This window comes from Mauremys reevesii, linkage group 11 (assembly GCF_016161935.1).
Source record: "Mauremys reevesii isolate NIE-2019 linkage group 11, ASM1616193v1, whole genome shotgun sequence".
Classification (NCBI taxonomy): domain Eukaryota; kingdom Metazoa; phylum Chordata; order Testudines; family Geoemydidae; genus Mauremys; species Mauremys reevesii.
The window spans coordinates 67,611,576-67,628,643 of NC_052633.1; the positions used below are offsets into that span (position 1 = coordinate 67,611,576).

Consider the following 17,068-nt stretch of genomic DNA (forward strand, 5'->3'; position numbering starts at 1 on the left):
TAATGTCTCTGTTTGTCCCTGCTCTGACAGAGTGGTGCCCCGGGGCTTCTTCCCTGGAGGCAATGTCACTTCCATTCAGTCCCCCTTCTGGGGTGCCTCAATGTCCAGGCCACTTCCCCCCCCCAATAACTAATGGGAGGACCCAGGCCCACCCGCTACTCCAGGTCCCAGCCTAGGGACCCTGTAGAGAGCAGCCATCTGCTGTGTCCCTTTAACTATATTGCACAGCTTCTCTAATTCCCTGAGCCACTTCCCCACACCATCTTCACCCTTACCTCAGGGCTTTGTCCTAATGGAGTCCCAGCAATCAGCTCCAGGGTCTTTCTCACTCTCCCCAGCTTCTGGCAGCATGGCCCTGTCAGGGGTTCTGTAGCTCCATCAGCTAGCGCTAGCCCCAGCCCCAGCCACACTCCTACAGCTCCAGCAAGGAGCTGAAGTCACTCTGGCCCTGCAGCTCTTCTTATATTGACCTGCTGGGCACTGATTGGCTGCTTCCCACACAGCTGCTCTAGGCAGGTTGGAGGACCTCTCTACTGCTCTTTTCTGGGATGAGGTGTCCACAAGGCCTCCAGCAGGGGGCCTCAGGTCCTAGTCCACCCCATCACAACGATGTTGCCATCTACTGACTGGCTCACAAAAAGAGATAATAGGCCTAGTACTGTCTGAGGGAGGTTCTTCTTTAGCTCAATTAGGAGAGGCCTGTGTTTCTGGAAAAGACGGATCATGGTTCTAACCCTGGAGCCTCTCGCATGTATGGGTGGGTGGTTTATATAGTAATTGTGTCTGTTGCCTGCAGCATTGCATTACAAATGTCTAGACTGGAAGCTAAACCTAAGGCATCTAGGGCCAACATGGTTAGATCAGAATGTAAGGAGAAGTTCAAGCAATAAAGAGAATTGTGTTAAAAAATATGAACTATCTATACTAAGCAAGGAGAAGTGAGTTAGGAGGGTTATTAAAAGAGCAAAAAGAGATATTGAGTATCAGCTCGACAGCAAATATTTTAAAACAGTGATCTGCAAACAGATCTGCAACCGAGTCAATAGGAAAAATTATTCTGCTAAAAAAAGAGGGATGAAGTAGAGACAGCAAGAGAAGAAATTGTGGTATTTATGAAGTGGAGGAAGTGTTATGGTGTTTTTTTAATTTTCCCTGTGTCTTTGCAGAGAAGGAAGAGAGGTCTGAAAGCTGTGACAGGGATTGTATATCTTGTCAGGAGAGGGTTAGATAATGGACAGACAACAGACATGGTTATGGAAAAAATGGGACACTCCTCAAGATGCATTAAATGTTTGAATGAAAATATCCACAGCAGCTGTAAGGGAAATGAAGATAGAAATTGGAGTGCATCTGGTCTAGGGAATGTATTTAGATGCATTTAGGAGGGTAAGTAAAAGGAGCCTCGGAACACTCATCTTGACAATGACTATGTGTAATAGTGGAATGCCTAGAGGCTCCAGTCAAGGCTTAATTGTCCTAAGTTCTGTATATACACATAGTAAGAGACAAGCAGTCCCTGCCTCAAAGAGCTTAGGCTTTGTCTACACTACACAGGTTCTGCTGATATAGCTATACTGCTTTAGCTGTACCAGCGGAGCCCCCTAGTGTAGACACAGCGTCTGCTGACAAAAGGAGATGTTCTGATGGTATAGTACAGGGGAAGGCAACCTATGGCATGTGTGCCAAAGGCAGCACGTGAGCTGATTTTCAGTGGCACTCACACTGCCTGGGTCCTGGCCACTGGTCTGGGGGGCTCTGCATTTTAAATTTAATTTTAAATGAAACTTCTTCAGATTTTTAAAAACCTTCTTCACTTTACATACAACAATAGTTTAGTTATATATTATAGACGTTCTAAAAAGAGATCTTCTAAAAATGTTAAAATGTATTACCGGCACGTGAAACCTTAAATTAGAGTGAATAAATGAAGACTCGGCACACCACTCCTGAAAGGTTGCTTGTATCTAGCCCAGGGGTCAGCAACCTTTCAGCCGTGGTGTGCCGAGTCTTCATTTATTCACTCTAATTTAAGGTTTTGCATGCCAGTAATACATTTTAACCTTTTTAGAAGGTCTTTTTCTAGAAGTCTATATTATATAACTAAACTATTGTTGTATGTAAAGTAAATAAGGTTTCAAAATGTTTAGAAGTTTAATTTAAAATTAAATTAAAATGCAGAGCCCCCCGGACTGGTGGCCAGGACCCGGGCAGTGGGAGTGCCGCTGAAAATCAGCTCACGTGCCGCCGTCGGCACACGTGCCGTAGGTTCCCTACCTGTGATCTAGCCTATTGGGATCACAGTTAGACGGATAAAGATACAGGGCAAATGACTGTGAGGTCCCTGGACTCCCCACCACACACACACACCTGTTCTCAGTTTCCATACGGTGTCTGCTGTTTAGGATTTGTTCCCCAAAATGATTGCATGTTTTAAACAACAACTGTAAGTATTAACTCAAGGGGCTCTACCTGATAAATTTGCTACTCTTTCAAGTTGGCTACAGGAAGATGAGGTACATAGCTGCTCATAAATAACAGGTTCACGTATATAAATCATCTCTCCACTTCCATCCATGAGAGTCTGAAGCTAGAAGTGTATAGTTCATGATCACTTAGTTATTACGCAGCTAAGTTTCAAATGTGCTAATATAGTCTTTGATCAATCAGCTTTGCCCCAGCCCCAGCCTTGGAATACTGCAGACATTAAGTTGTCCAGCTCACAGCCCTCTGGTAGTACTTCATACCATCAGCCCATGACTACAGCCTCCCCTAGTTCAGTTCTGGGATTTTCCTCAAGAATTCTACAGCTGAAAGGAGAAATTCAGCATAAACTGCATCCTGGCCTTCAGACACTGAGACTGGCTGTAGCTTAGTCATCCTGCTGCCTTTGCTTTTGACTTAGAATCTCATCTGCTTAATGGCCACATAAGGCAATCAATTTTTCACCACTGCTATCTGTCCAGAACAAGATGTTGGACTCCATTGTAAGTTGTCTTCATGATGGCAGCATCCTTTTCCACGATCCTGCAGTCACTCTTCCTTCCGGGTGGGATCCAATCGAAGTTTGTGCTTCTGCAAACTTGGGAGGGATAGCCTGATGGCCTGCCCAAAGCACTGTAGCTGTCTCATCTAATTGGGGGAGGGATAGCTCAGTGGTTTGAGCATTGGCCTACTAAACCCAGGTTATGAGCTGAATCCTTGAGGCGGCCATTTGGGGCAAAAATCTGTCTGGGGGTTGGTCCTGCTTTGAGCAGGGGGGTGGACTAGATGACCTCCTGAGGTCCCTTCCAACCCTGATATTCTATGATTCTGCAGTCTGATGACCTATGCAACACATCACTTCACCAGTGGTCACACAATCTCTCCAATGAATTCCCAAGATTCTTCATAAACAACACTGGTGGAGTGCATTCAGCTTCTTGTTGTGTGCTTCCACCATGTGCCAAGTTTCAGGCATACAGTAGCATTTGGACAACAATAGCTTTATACAATCTTCTTACTCTTGCCATATGTTTGACAAATGGGAAAATGATCTACTGGCTTTACTGATTCTTGCCTTCACTTTTTTAGTGAGCTGGCCATGGGCAGATATTTTATTTCCCAAGATAGACAAAGTCATCAACTCTTTTGTACTCTTCTCCATCAGTCACTCAATCACTAGTTTTGACAGCATTCTCTCCTATCTCCCGAGTCTTGGTCTTCTGAGTACTGATAGGGAGGCCCACTTGGACAGCTTCTGCTTTTATGCTCATAAAGAATCTTTCCATTCCACCCACGTTGGTATATAGAATGATCATATCATTGGCAAAAATCAAAGTCTTGCAGCTTCTGTCTTGCCCAAATAATACCATTGTCTTCAACATCAGCCATCACTTTTCTCATCACAAAGTCTATGACAGTGCAGAAGAAATGGGGTGAAGAACTGTCATGGAGTGTGGGGGAGTCAGGGCCCTGCACCCCCCACTTCCTGCGATTCACCGTGACTCTCAGCCAGCCAGTAAAACAGGAGGTTTATTAGATGACAGGAATACAGTCTCAAGCAGGACTTGTAGGTACAACCAGGACCCCTCAGCCAGGTCCCTCTGGGGGGCAAGGATCTTAGACCCCAGACTTGGGGTTCCCTGCCTCTTCCCAGCCTTCCCAAAACTGAAACCAAAAACCCCTCCAGCAGGGTCTCTCTCCCTCCTTCTCTCCCCCTCTCCCTTTGTTCAGTTTCCCGGGCAAAGGAGTCGACTCGCCCCACCTCCCTTCCTGGCTCAGGTACCATCCTTCACCTAAAGTCATCCCCTGCTCTCCCATCCCCCATGCAGACAGTCCCAGTAAAACTAAACAACATTCCCAGATCAATCCACCCCACACCCTACTGCGTCACAAGAACTGATGGTATGAAGTAGCCCTGGAGTTCAGTGCTGGACCATTTAATGTCTGCAGCACTCTGAGTGAGACTGAGTTGACTGAACTAATCTAGAACGGATACTCAAAGATACATATTAGCCCATTTGAAACTCAATGATAATGTAGTGTCTATGACCCAGAGCTATGTACCTGAGTTCATGTGCACAACTCTCAAAGAGTCATGTGTCTGATGAAGTGGGTATTCACCCATGAAAGCTCATGCTCCAATACTTCTGTTAGTCGATAAGGTGCCACAGGACTCTTTGTCAACTCTCAAAGAGAGCAGGCAGCATTCCTTAGCAGACAGAACAGTCTGGCCCTTAGAACAGATACTCCCACCTCCTGCAGCTGGAGGGAAGACACCTCTTGGGGCTAAAGCACAGGACTAGCAATCAGAAGATGCAGAGTCAGGAGCCAAACCCACCACAGGCTTTAAAGGTAATTTTTTTAAAGGTAATAATTGGAGATATACCAATCTCCTAGAACTGGAAGGGACCTTGAAAGGTCATTGAGTCCAGCCCCCTGCCTTCACTAGCAGAACCAATTTTTGCCCCAGATCCCTAAGTAGCCTCCTCAAGGATTGAACTTACAACCCTGGGTTTAGCAGGCCAATGCTCAAACCACTGAGCTATCCCTCCCCCCTTATTGTGTGACTACTTATGCTCTCAGTAGATCAGTTTCTCCCTTTGTAATCAGGGATACATAACACTGACTTGCCTCACAGGTGTGCAGAGGGCCTGTTTATCTTGAGACCCTTGCAGGGAAGGCACTCTTAGAAGCGTGAAGCTGTGTTTGGAGTGCTCAGAGACGGCAGCAATGAGTACTATAGGAATGCTTCTAAAGAACCAATAAATCTTGTCTCTTAACTGCAATGCATTGCACGGCAGCTAATGTCCCCATGTAACTGCTGCTGAAGTACATTATCTAGCCATGTATCTAGTGCCGGCGTGCCACTCAGCATTGGTAAGCAGCACAAGTGTGGAGGCGTTAGCCCTGTGTTCCCATTTTGACTTTGAAAAATATTACAGTCACTTTAAGGCTCTGGCTTGCCTCATCCATTAAGGGGTCGTTACTCACTGTCTTCTCTGAATGGATGGAGCCTATGCCCTAAGTGTTTTCCTTTTAATAAATGCCACTGACTGTTTTACAACGTGCTCTCTACTTAAAACACAAAACAACCACAGCAATGCCAAGTTGTTGTTGTTTTTTTAATAATTTGGAACTGGACCAAGATAAACTGACACGGCCACTTTGAAGCGGTCATATGATAACTTCAATTGCTAGCCCATGGTGGAGTTGATATCATTACCAAAGGGAAGAGTTTCTATTACCAAACCTGTAAAGCCATCTGCCCACCCAACGGGTAATTGTATATTTCCTCCACCAAGGAGGAAAATATAATTTCTCCAAAAAGGAGAAATCTTTTTCATTAAATTTTCTTGGTTTCAGCAAAATTTTCAGCAGAAAGTTGACACTGTCTGGAAAAAAAAATAGATGTTTTTCTACAAACAGGTCTGGTTTTCCAATGAACAAATTTAAAAAAAAAAAATTGAAGAAAGCAGATGGACACTTCCAATGATGTTTTTCACTGGTTCAAAACCCCCAAGTTTTGTCAAAAAACATTGACAACATTTTTGGTCGCCCCTACCACCTCCCCCCTGTGTTCCTGCCACTGAGGAATATGCCTAATGTTCTAAAGGACCCAATGCTCAGTTGACACTTCCTTATATCTGAGTCCTCTAGGCTAAGGGCCCAACCTTGCCACCATTATTCATGCTGTCGTACTTACTCATACGAGTTCAATGGGACTATTCATGTGAATACTCAGCATAGGTAATGGCTGCTGAATCAGGCCCTCATAAAGGGGTTAGTATTTCTGCTGATCTCTAACAGGGTGTTCTGCCCTTCAACAGCCAGAGGCCTAGGACCAGACAGCCCTGGTCATTAAGTAGGTGCAGCTGAGGAGGGGAGAGGTGTTGCCTAGAAAGAGCTGGTCTATCAGTAAGGAAGGGGAATCAGGAACAGCAGAGAGTACCTTGGGAGAGACACCAGTGGGAACCTGCTGTGGGGAAAAAGGTCTCCAGGGAGAAAGACCTGGGAGGCAGTGCTCAGCTAAAAGAATAAGAATCCTGTAGTAGGGCCAGACTCAAACTACATCTACACTTACTGCTACTGCAGCACAGCTCCAGCACGGCAGTGCTTCAGGTCAGATGCTCGCTACAATGAGAGGGGCTCTCCCACCACTGAAGTTAATCCACCTCCCTCAGAGACGGTAGTTAGGTCAACAGAAGAATTCATCCTTCAACCTGGCACCATCTACACGAGAGGTTAGGTCCACTTAACTGTGTCGCTCAGGAGTGTGGATTTTTCGCACCTCTGAGCGGCGTAGCTGGGTTGACCTAAGTTTCTAGTGGAGGCCAGCCCTCAGGGTACGTCTACACTGGAAATGCTACAGCAGCACAGATAGCATTTGTGTAGACCCTACGGCTAGACCCTACAGTCACAGAAAGGGTTCTTCCATCACTAATAAATCCAGCTCTCTAAGAGGTGGTAGCCTGGCACCATCTACACTGGGGCTTAGGTTGGCTTAATGACATCTCATGGGGGTGTTAATATTTCATACGCCCTCCCCCAGGACCATAGCTAGGTCAACCTACATTTTAGGTGTAGGCCAGCCTTGAGAAGCAAAGGGGAAAGCCCCCTGGGAGCTGTAGCCCAGGAGGCTGAGGAACTGTTTGTGCTTTTTGCCTATGTTTGGAAAATAAAACTGCCTGAAAACAGATTCTGGGTGTGACAGCGGATCTTTGTGGGCTGGGGACAAGCCAGCACCTTACAATCGCTCATTACCCCCTTTTCTTCCAGGTGTGCTTATGGTGGTAGTTCATATAGTTTTGTGTCGTTGGCAACCTCGTCAGCTGCAATTAGAATCAGGGTGAATTCTTCACCCTTCTACCATGGATGACTGAGCCTTTCGCTGGGGCCGTTCAGAGATCAATCTGAGAAATGGCTGTGCAGGAGCGAATCTTTAAGGCATAAAGAACTTGGATGCTATTCTAGCCCTAATGGAATGACAGACGTGCTGCTCTAGGACATTCAGGAGTGATGGATCCGCATCCCTCGCTCCCTGTAATATCCCAGTTAATACAATACCATTAACTTCGAAAGGTGCTGCAAGTGGTAATGCTTTGGGCCATTAATTCTAACAAAGTCAGCGTGCTCTTGCAGTGACATTTACCCTAATTAGTAATACATCCTTTTACTTAACAGCACCCTTCTCAGGAAATAGTTCATACTTGGCTGCATCATAAGCAGAACAACTTTGGAGGATGCTGCTAAGGAGCTAGGACCAAGCTGCGAGTACTAGAAAGCAATAAGAGAAGGGATAGAAAAGTAAAAGGGATAGGTAGAGCAAGAGCTAAAGTGAAGGAAGAGCAAAGAAAGATGCCACGAGTTCCTTGAATCCTTTGAGCTGTGGCTGCCTCTCCGCCGATTGTTCAGAACAGTGCAGGAGAGATCAGGTAGAGGGTGCTAGACCAAGGGATGGTCCTATCATCATGCTGTCTAAGGAAGTCAACAGTGGGAAGTGCAAAGGAAAAGCAGGAAGGGGGTGATTTGAGGTGGTGTTTGCAGGGGTGAGGTTAGAAGGTATCCGCAGTTGGAAGGGGGTGAGAACATTTAGAAGAGGAGTAGAGAGGTGGATGAGGAATAGCAAAGATTTTACACTTTGTAGGAGCAGTCTACCCATGGATCACAATGAGCTTCACAAATTAGTGAATCAGGCCTCAGCTTCCACTCCGGACATGGCATTACTCCAGTCTTATAGGAAGAGAAACAAACACCCAGCAAGGGGAAGTGATGTGCCCAACACCATACAGACATCTGTGCAGAGCCAGGAATAGAATCCAAGTCTCCTGACTCCCAGACCTATGCTTTAACTAGAAGATACTCCATCCCACACCTTTGTTCACAGTTTCCTAAATGGTTACACTGTCGCTCTGTGGGAGGCAGTACACCCACTCCCTGTGGGAAGGCAACACATCAGGACACACTGCAACAACCTCACAGGTCACCAGTGCCGGACTGATGAGGATGGACTCAAGAGGAAGCCACGTGTAGGCCCCCTCAGCTGCAGTGCTGGTTGCGATGGTGCAGTGCCTTTAAGGACTGATAAAAGCATAGGAAGGACTCTCAGGGGCGAAGTGTCCCAGAACCTCAGGTTTCTGGGGAATCAGGAATCAAGACAAGCAAAAGCCCTTGGGAGTGGGACAGAGGTAGATTTAGTCTAAAATGATGGCTGCAATGAGGGATAGCCAAGCACTATTGTACAATGGCTACTAAACTATGCTTGTGCTCCCTGGAGCACCTGCCAGAAAAAAGAAAAAAAAAGTGGGTGCTCAGCACCCACCAATCAGCTGTTTGGCTGGCCCTGCTGATCAGCTGTTTGGTGGTGGTGGATTGGGGCAGGGAGAGGTGAAGCAAAGGCAGGGTCAGAGAGGGAGGGGCAGAGCATGGGTGGAGCACTCACCTGGAAAAATGAAAAGCCAGTGTCTGTGCTCCCTGTATATGGGCACATACAACCCTGAGGCAGGTCAGTCACCAGGCCTGTCCCTGGAGCAGATGAGAGCAGCTTCAGAGCTACTCAAATCTGTGTCATCTGCCCAGGTCCTCAAGGAGCCATTATAGCAGGCAAGGATTGCTGGGGTGAAGGTGTGATCCATGTGCCAAATAGGGGGATCTCTTTTTAAGAGATCTATTGTGGGGGGGGCAAGGAATGCATTGCATCTGGGTCACTGTTGCTAGTAGGGTGACCAGATGTCCAGATTTTATAGGGACAGTCCCGATTTTTGGGTCTTTTTCTTATATAGGCTCCTATTACCCCCCACCCCGTCCCGATTTTTCTCATTTGCTGTCTGGTCACCCTAGTTGCTAGGCAGATGCACAATTAGTAGTCTACACCCAGAAGTTTCTGGAATTGGGTGTGGTAGTTTTGGGTATGCTCAGTAGGTTTCCTGTTGCTGGATTCAGGCTCCATGAAGGCAAGTATTCAGGGCAGCTGCTTTGCAAAAAGCCATGTGCAGGTTGGAAGAAGTGGAGTCAGAGAAGCAGAAAGCAGGCTGTTTCCCGCCTCTAACACTGAAGCATTTTGCTGCAGGTTTTTTTTTTTTTTTTTTTTTAAGATCTATATACTTAAGCTGAGTGGTTGGTTAATAACAGTGATTTCAGCAGAGGAGGGGGAAGGGTCTGCCTTGAGTTCAGTTGGAGGTTTGTACAAGCAAGAGGAGAGATGATATTGCTGCAGTGCCTTTGACTCAGCAGACTGAACAGATTTTGGTGATCAAAGACCAACAGACTCAGAAGAACTCAACCTAATTGACCTGTTTCAATTTAATTTGTTTTCATAATGTATAACTGAAGATGAGGCATATGAATTATAAAGTAGCCATGTTATAAAAATTAAGTAATTTATTAGGTTGCTTTATTACAAGATTCTATAAAGTTGGTATTTGAAAATTCAAGTTCATTCCTTGGGTTATTTTTGGACTTTATTGTGGGGAGGTTGATCCTGTGCAATCGTTGCTGAAAATCCTGGGGGACTGAATTCTAGGTCTCCAGGTGCCTTTCTATGGGAGTTGAGGGGGTTTTAGACAGTGGGGAAGGGCAGTAAACTCAAGCCCACCCAAAGTTTACACAGGGACAAGCCAAGCCAACACCCCACTGCACCAGGAGCCAGGAGAGAAGAGGCGGACAGAGGATCCACCACACCAAGTGATCCCCCTGCACAAGAGGAACCCAGCTAAGGAAGCATCAGGGTGTTACAAAGCACCCTTACACTGGAGGATCAGGCTTTGTAAGTCTATCTGACACCATCTTATACAAACAGTTTAGCACCCCTTTTATGGTGGAGGGGGGGAAAACAGGTACTAAAGGAAACCATGTTCTGTGCAAACTTTGTCTGAAGAGAGGATAGGCGAACCCAAAGGTTGTCCAGGGAATTGGACTGGCATCTAAGCTTCATTGAAGCTATGGGAACTATACCTACTTCCCTCAGCTGAGGTTCCAGCCCTCTAAGATAAAGTATATGAATACAGTATTTTTTTTAAAGCCTCTAAAATATTAGGGGTCCTCGGCAACTGGAACAAACAAATAAATTTAAGTCTTCATGCAAGAGCCTTCTCCTTTGGAACGCCTGGCATCCATGATCAGCTGTCTCCCATCTCTGCCTCATCAACTTGCCCTCTCTTTTCCAGTTTCATCAGAAAAGATCATTGCTCCTTCCTCTGTTTTCCTTCATTTCTCCCTGCTGCTGTTTAAATGTGCTGGACAGTTTTGAAAAGTCAAAATGCAGCTTTTCTAAGTAGAGCTTTACACTAGGTTTGGAGATAGATATTTTCTTTAGGGTCCTGGGAGCAGAGCCTTTCTATCTATGTTTCTTCCACTTACTAGAGTGTTCAATGCACTTATCCGCACCACATCCCTATGCAGGAGGGCAGTTCTAGTATCCTCATTTTACACATGGGAAATGGAGGCAAAGAGACTAGAAGACTTCCCCAAGGTCACGCATAAAGTGTGAGGGAGCAGTGAATTGAGGCTGTGTATTCAAATCCCAGAGTAGCACCTTTCCCTCCTGTGGAGCAATAGGCTGGCAGCCCCACATTTTAGGACACAGGTGCCAAGACCCTTTTCAGACTTTCAGGAGGTGATGCGGAGGCTTTTCAGGATGAGTCTGCAGAGATCCACTTAGAAGATTAATATTCGCGAGACCAGGCCTGATGGATACTGCTGCTGCCATTACCAAAGAGTTGTTAGCACAATGCTGACGAGAGATTTCTGTCGTTCCCCAGGCTTCTGATGTGAGCAAGGTTAGGATCAAAGAGAGATGCAGGGAGTGCCACATGGAGGCATGACCCATCAAGAAAATAGCTGACTGAACTAGAGGAAGGAACTTCTGCTGGGGCTTGATGACCTTTTTGGCTGTACTGCAGCTTCGGGGAGCCAGCCACCAATATTCATCATCACCAGTACAGTTAACAGCAGTTACTTTTGATAGTTCTGAAAGGTATTATGAGAAATATGCCAGACAGAAAAGTCTGCTGTAAGCAAAATTATGAAAGGAGACCCAAACTATTACTCCAGGTCTAAACCCTCCCAGAGTTTAGAAGAACTCCAATCCAGGCTCAAATTGCAAATGTGGGGTCTTTGTCCAAACAGCTCCATACCCCTTAGACTTTAGAAAACTGATCCAGATTCAGACTTGGACTTTATTGCAGGAGAGCATTTTCTGGGGGGCTGGTCCAAGGCTGGAATGAACTCCTGCAGGATCTAAGAATCACCACAAACCTCACCACCTTCCATTCCAAGTGCAAGGCATATTTCTTTGACCTAATAAAAACACTTAACACACACTTGTATTTAGAGAGAAAATTTGGGGGAAAAAAATTACCCTCATGCAATCTCTCCCACTCCTGCCCCCAGGTAGAGGAGAGAGGAAAATGGAACCATATGATGGATGCTAGTCACCTCATGTAATGACCTACTGGAAGGCACTCAGGTACCATGACAATAGGTGTGGTATTAGAACCACAGTAGAATCTCTATATGGCCCCATTCAGAACCCCAAATCAGAGCACCCCCTCAAATTTTAGGAAAGTTCAAATGTGAATCTGATCTTTGAGACTCAGGCTCCACTATGCTAATTTATGTATTGCTTTGCAAATATCCCCACAGCAATATGAGAATATAATTGAGTAGACAAGAGCGCAGGTGTCAATGGTAGAAAAAAAATAGTCACTATAAAATGGAGAATGAGATTTCTAAAGTCAAAGGGAGGGGAGTAATACAGGAGGCTCTTCTTGGTTCATGATTGGAAGAGTTAAAGCCATTTAAGTTTCATTAGGAAATATGAAAGTGAACCTTGGAATGAAGGCTGCTATGATTAAGGGCCTCTATCAGCGAGATTGGCACCACACTGACATGTCATGGTTACAAAATTATGACAGTTTTATTACCATGGTCTCTTGATCCTGTAGCAAAAAACAAAAACAACAAAACCACCACACACCACCAACCTGCAAAACGGAATCCAAATGGATTTGGGAGATATTTACAGAGCTAATCAGCCCTGCATTTTTAATTCAGAGACACAGTGCAATATGGAAGTGATGGGCAGAGCTATTTCAGGAGAGAAACTTTCCCCCATTCATTGTTCGTTGCTCCTCAGGGATGTGGCTGAAACGTGGCCTCAGATCAGGTTGAGCACATGAAGCGCAGTACGAAAGGAGGCCAAATGGCAGAAATGGCAGCCCACAGAGGTGAATAGCCCAGTACATAATAGTCTTTAAATAGTATTGAACTGAGCAGCTTCCAGGTAGCTCAAGACTGAGCCCGTCAGTCTACAGCCAGTCATGTCCATGGACCACTCCTCTGTACGAAAGGGGAAGGGCCCAGCAGTTGGCTTTGTTGTATGCCAGTGAGGTATGGCCTTCGGGCAGCTGGCCAGCTAGGACACCCTGGTTTCATACTAACCTGCACCCAACCACAGCTTCCTGCAGTGATGGTCCCTTCCCAACAGCGCAGGCGCACACACTTCAAGGTGATGGGACAGTAAAGAAGCAGCAGAGTGTTCTTGACTGGTGCAGCTGCAGGGAACTGGCATTGGGGGAAGTGACTGCCTAATAAGTCAGACATCTACACGTTATAAAGTGCTGTACTTTATTGGAAGATAAAACACATGAAACAGACACTGTAAACAGAACTGTTTCTGCCAACTGCTCCCTTCTAAAGCTCTGACTGTCCACAGGTATTAGCTCAGATCTCATGGCACAGCTACCTACCTTATTACAGCACACAGCAGAATGGATGGCCCCATTCCCCAAGCAATTACACCTATATGAATATAGATACCAAACAAGAATGTATGAGTCTTTCCCCCTCCCCAAGTTGAAGGTAAGGCCCTATTTTAATGTGGTATTTGAGGGATTTGCATGCCATGGTTGTCACAATGCTCAAGATGACAACATCAATCAGGTCAAGGCAGAGGAGGAGAGTGATCCATCCTCTTAGGTGAGGTGAATGCTGATGCAAAAGTGTATCTAGCAAAACTCTGGGTCAGATACTCAGCAAGTATAAGTCTGCCTCGCTCCATTGATGTCAGTGGAAATAAGGCATTTTACACCTACCAAGGATCTGGCCCTATGTTTAGGGGGAAGAGCTGGCATTCAATTATTAAATGTGAAATAAAATTGCAGTTCTCCACCCAGCAACATTTGGTTTGTATTTGCCTGCTACAGCAGCAGAATAAGCCACTCTGGTATCATAAATTTCTGTTGCAGTGACCATCTGTCTGCTGTTTACTCAAACCTTAGGGAACTCTGATCCACTTCTTAATCAACTGCATGAAAATTTAAATGGGGGAGCTCGTCGGACTGGTGCTTGATCCATTTGCATTCGACACCCCCTGCCTGAACTCGTTACAGGCAACAAAGGCATTAAATGAATGGTGTTTATAATATGCAATAAAACAGAAGCGTTTGCTCCAACGACAGGCATGAAAGCATGAGACACATGCTGGCCTCCTTTTGTCCGATGGGAACAGAAGGGTGATTAAAAACAGAAACAAAACAAAAAAAAAAAAAACTTTTCCAAGTCACTCACTTCAGAGATCTGCCAGGTTGATTCCCCTTTCCCCCTTCCCATCATTTATATTAGCAGACAGCTCTTTGGATAGTTTTAGTAAGCCAGGAGAGGTGGTTCCGTGCATAGGGCACCAGAGCACTTCCCTGGGAGTCGAGAGGGTTGAGTTCTACTCTTGGCACTGCCATTGCCCTTGGGCAAGTCTCTGAACCTTTGTTTCCTCTCTGACCCATTGTTTATTTAGACAATAAGCTCTTAGGGCAGGGACAGTCTCTTACTAGATATTTGTACAATGCTCAGCACAATTGGGTCCTAATCTTGGTGCTGTTTTAGACCAAATAATCAGAACAAGTCTCCCTGTCTAGTGCATCATGTTCTAGCAGACCCCATTGCTCAAGACGTTACCTACTGGAGGAGCTTTTGAATCCCTGGGTGTTCCTGGATTGCAAGGTGGCAACAGTACTTTCCCACCTACACTTAGGAAAGTGACTGAAACCATTACCGTCAAATCCAGCCTGCGCTACCACAATCCTCAGACTGGATTGCAGCAGGGCACTCTGCATCAGGCTACCCTTGAAGGTCACTTCAGAGTTGGTGCAGAATGTGATCACTCACTTGCCAGGCAGTGCTAGCCTCAGGGGCATGTTACACCACTTCTCCAGCAACTGCAGTGTTTCCTATTTGCTTCAAGCTATGGAATTGGATCTGGTAAGTCTTATATGGCCTGGTTCCTCTTTCCTTAGATGCTTGAGATCAGCTGCAGTATGAGAGTTAGACCAGTCTCTTGCTTTGAAAGCCTGGGTACTACAGGCAGAACATTGTCATGAAGAAAACTCTAGTTCTCTCCACTCTGACAATTCAGAGCCAGAGCTCACCGACTCTAGATGTACCATCTCTTTGCTTTGGCATCAGCCTGGAGGGCTGGGAAACAGAGGAACAGGTTGACTTGCAGTTTTCAGAAAATTTTGATTGTATTTTTTTAAAGACACGTTAAAGAAAAAGCAGAGCGTTCAGGGGCAGTCAAGGGACACAAATCTCATGTGCTATATGATAAGACTACTACAGTACAGAAAGTATGTACATCTGATTAATATTACACAGACTCAATATAGTAAAATGGAGAAAAATTGGGTCGTTATACATTGCCAAACAAGACGCTCTTGGTAAATCACTACTGTTAAGGCACGTTATCAGACAATTAATATTGCAGCATCACCCAGACTGGTGCTCTGTTGTGCTAAGCACTGGATAAACTTACAGTCCCATACAGCTTGCAGTCTGAGTGTTATTGGACCAGTTGGCTGTAGGACTCAACTATGTAGCCAAGCTTTTAAAAAGAGCAACCAAATGGAATTGTGCCCAGAGAAAACAATGATTTGCTAGCCTCCGTCTGCCCCCTCCAACTTGAACAAGCCACTTGGCATCTTTCTTTGAAGAATTCAAGGACACTGTAAGGGTCCACTACTCACCAGTAGGGCACCTCCTCCCGGCTGCTCAGGGGATTAGCTCCATCCAGGTCTGACACCCCTTTCCATCATTTGTTCTTGCCATGGCCCCCCTTGCTCTGTGCTCTCCATCTTCATGGCTTGGTTGCTTCCCCTTTGTGACCAAGTCACAAAAGAGTTCTCCCTTCCAGGGAACTATCACAGTCTTCCACGCCGCCCCAGGCAGTCCTTAAATCCACTGGCCTGGCTGATTCACTCCCTCAGTGGTAAGAACAAATAGACCCAGAGAGTCTTCAAGTTCACTGCCCAGATTGTGCCACTCATTCAGTGGCTGGTAGGGGAACCCTGGCCCTCCATCTCCTCTGGGTTCCAGTCCAGGACCCTATCTCCCACAGCCAAGGTCTGTGCTACAGCAAACCTTCTCGCCACTCCCTTGGAGTACTTCCTTCCTACCCCAGGCTCACCTTCTCCACCCTTCTAGCTAAACCCTTGTCTTCTGGGTGTGCTAGACAAACCCTTCCTCTGGTGTCCAAATCCCTTTCTCACCCTTGACCCAGGGAGAGTGGCCACAGCCTTCTTCCCTGCAGCTATCTTCCTTCTAGCAGCTCACTGGTTTTGTAGAAGTCCCACCTGTTCCTGCACAGGTGAGCTTCCATTAATTAAGAATAGCCTCTCAGCCTCAATATCCCCCACCTTGCAGCCTAAGAGGTTAATTGGCTCCTCTGGCCTTTCAGCACAGAAACCAAGGCAGGAGATACCTAGAAAGGGTTCAGTTTGGGAGACTGTTCATCTTCATGGTGTTTAACCTGCAAAACCAAAAGCAGAGTGGGATTCTTCCAATCTGCTGGGGGGATTTTAATCTGATTCTGCAGGGGAGAAAGTTGAGTTTGAACAGGTCAGAATTTTGGCTCATTCCTTGCACTGCTCATTATTTAACAGATGCCAATCACAACTTGAAAGGAAATTTACTCTTAAGTTTGTTCAGAGATTCTTTTAGCAAGTTCTATGGGCAATACTTATTTTAATCAAATTTATTTGGAAACTAGGAACCTTTGGCATTTAATCTTCATGTTAGGTTAGATATTGCACATGTAACACAAGGTACAGTGAGCATCCCATTTCCCTCTAGTGGCTGGTCTACTACAACAACACAAGCTCCCTTAGCTTGTGTTAGACACCTATGCAGGAAGTTGGGGTGCAATCTTGTGTGATAATCTGCATACCTAGAGACTTTGTACGGGGTATATTTTGCAAGTTACAAGATCAGCAAGTCAATCGCTGCCCTGGTCTCTACGGACAGCCCTTTTTACTCCCTTTGTTCCATGTATGCCCTATACTCACTTTTTCTCTCACTCCACTTCCACAAACCTTCTTCCACACTAACCCTTAAACCTTGACCAGCCTCCCTGTTAACATGCTCAAAAATCCCCTCAGACTTTCCTTCGAACTCCCGTCTCTCCCTGCACGTTGCCAACATCTAGGCCACAGCTGCCTCTGGAACAGTCGTTTGGAATCTAGATATCTCTATGACAACCATGGGCCATCCCAAGTGCTTTCCGTGGTGAGTAGTCTGGATCAGATTTTTAGGATGGGAGGCG

General features: G+C 45.8%; 1 protein-coding gene across 12 annotated transcripts in view; it reads right to left on the reverse strand.

Annotated features, from left to right (window-relative positions):
* Positions 1–16,158, reverse strand: part of SLC15A2 (solute carrier family 15 member 2) — a 124,795-nt gene extending 108,637 nt beyond the window's left edge. For 6 of the 12 annotated variants that reach the window (XM_039495704.1, XM_039495702.1, XM_039495701.1 and 3 more), the window contains exon 1: positions 276–402. The gene's annotated coding sequence lies outside the window, so the exon portion shown is untranslated. Of the gene's footprint in view, positions 1–275; positions 409–15,494 lie in introns of those variants that run through there. The other 6 variants (XM_039495712.1, XM_039495707.1, XM_039495699.1 and 3 more) reach the window with 4 other exon arrangements.
* Between the last annotated feature and the right edge of the window lie 910 nt (positions 16,159–17,068).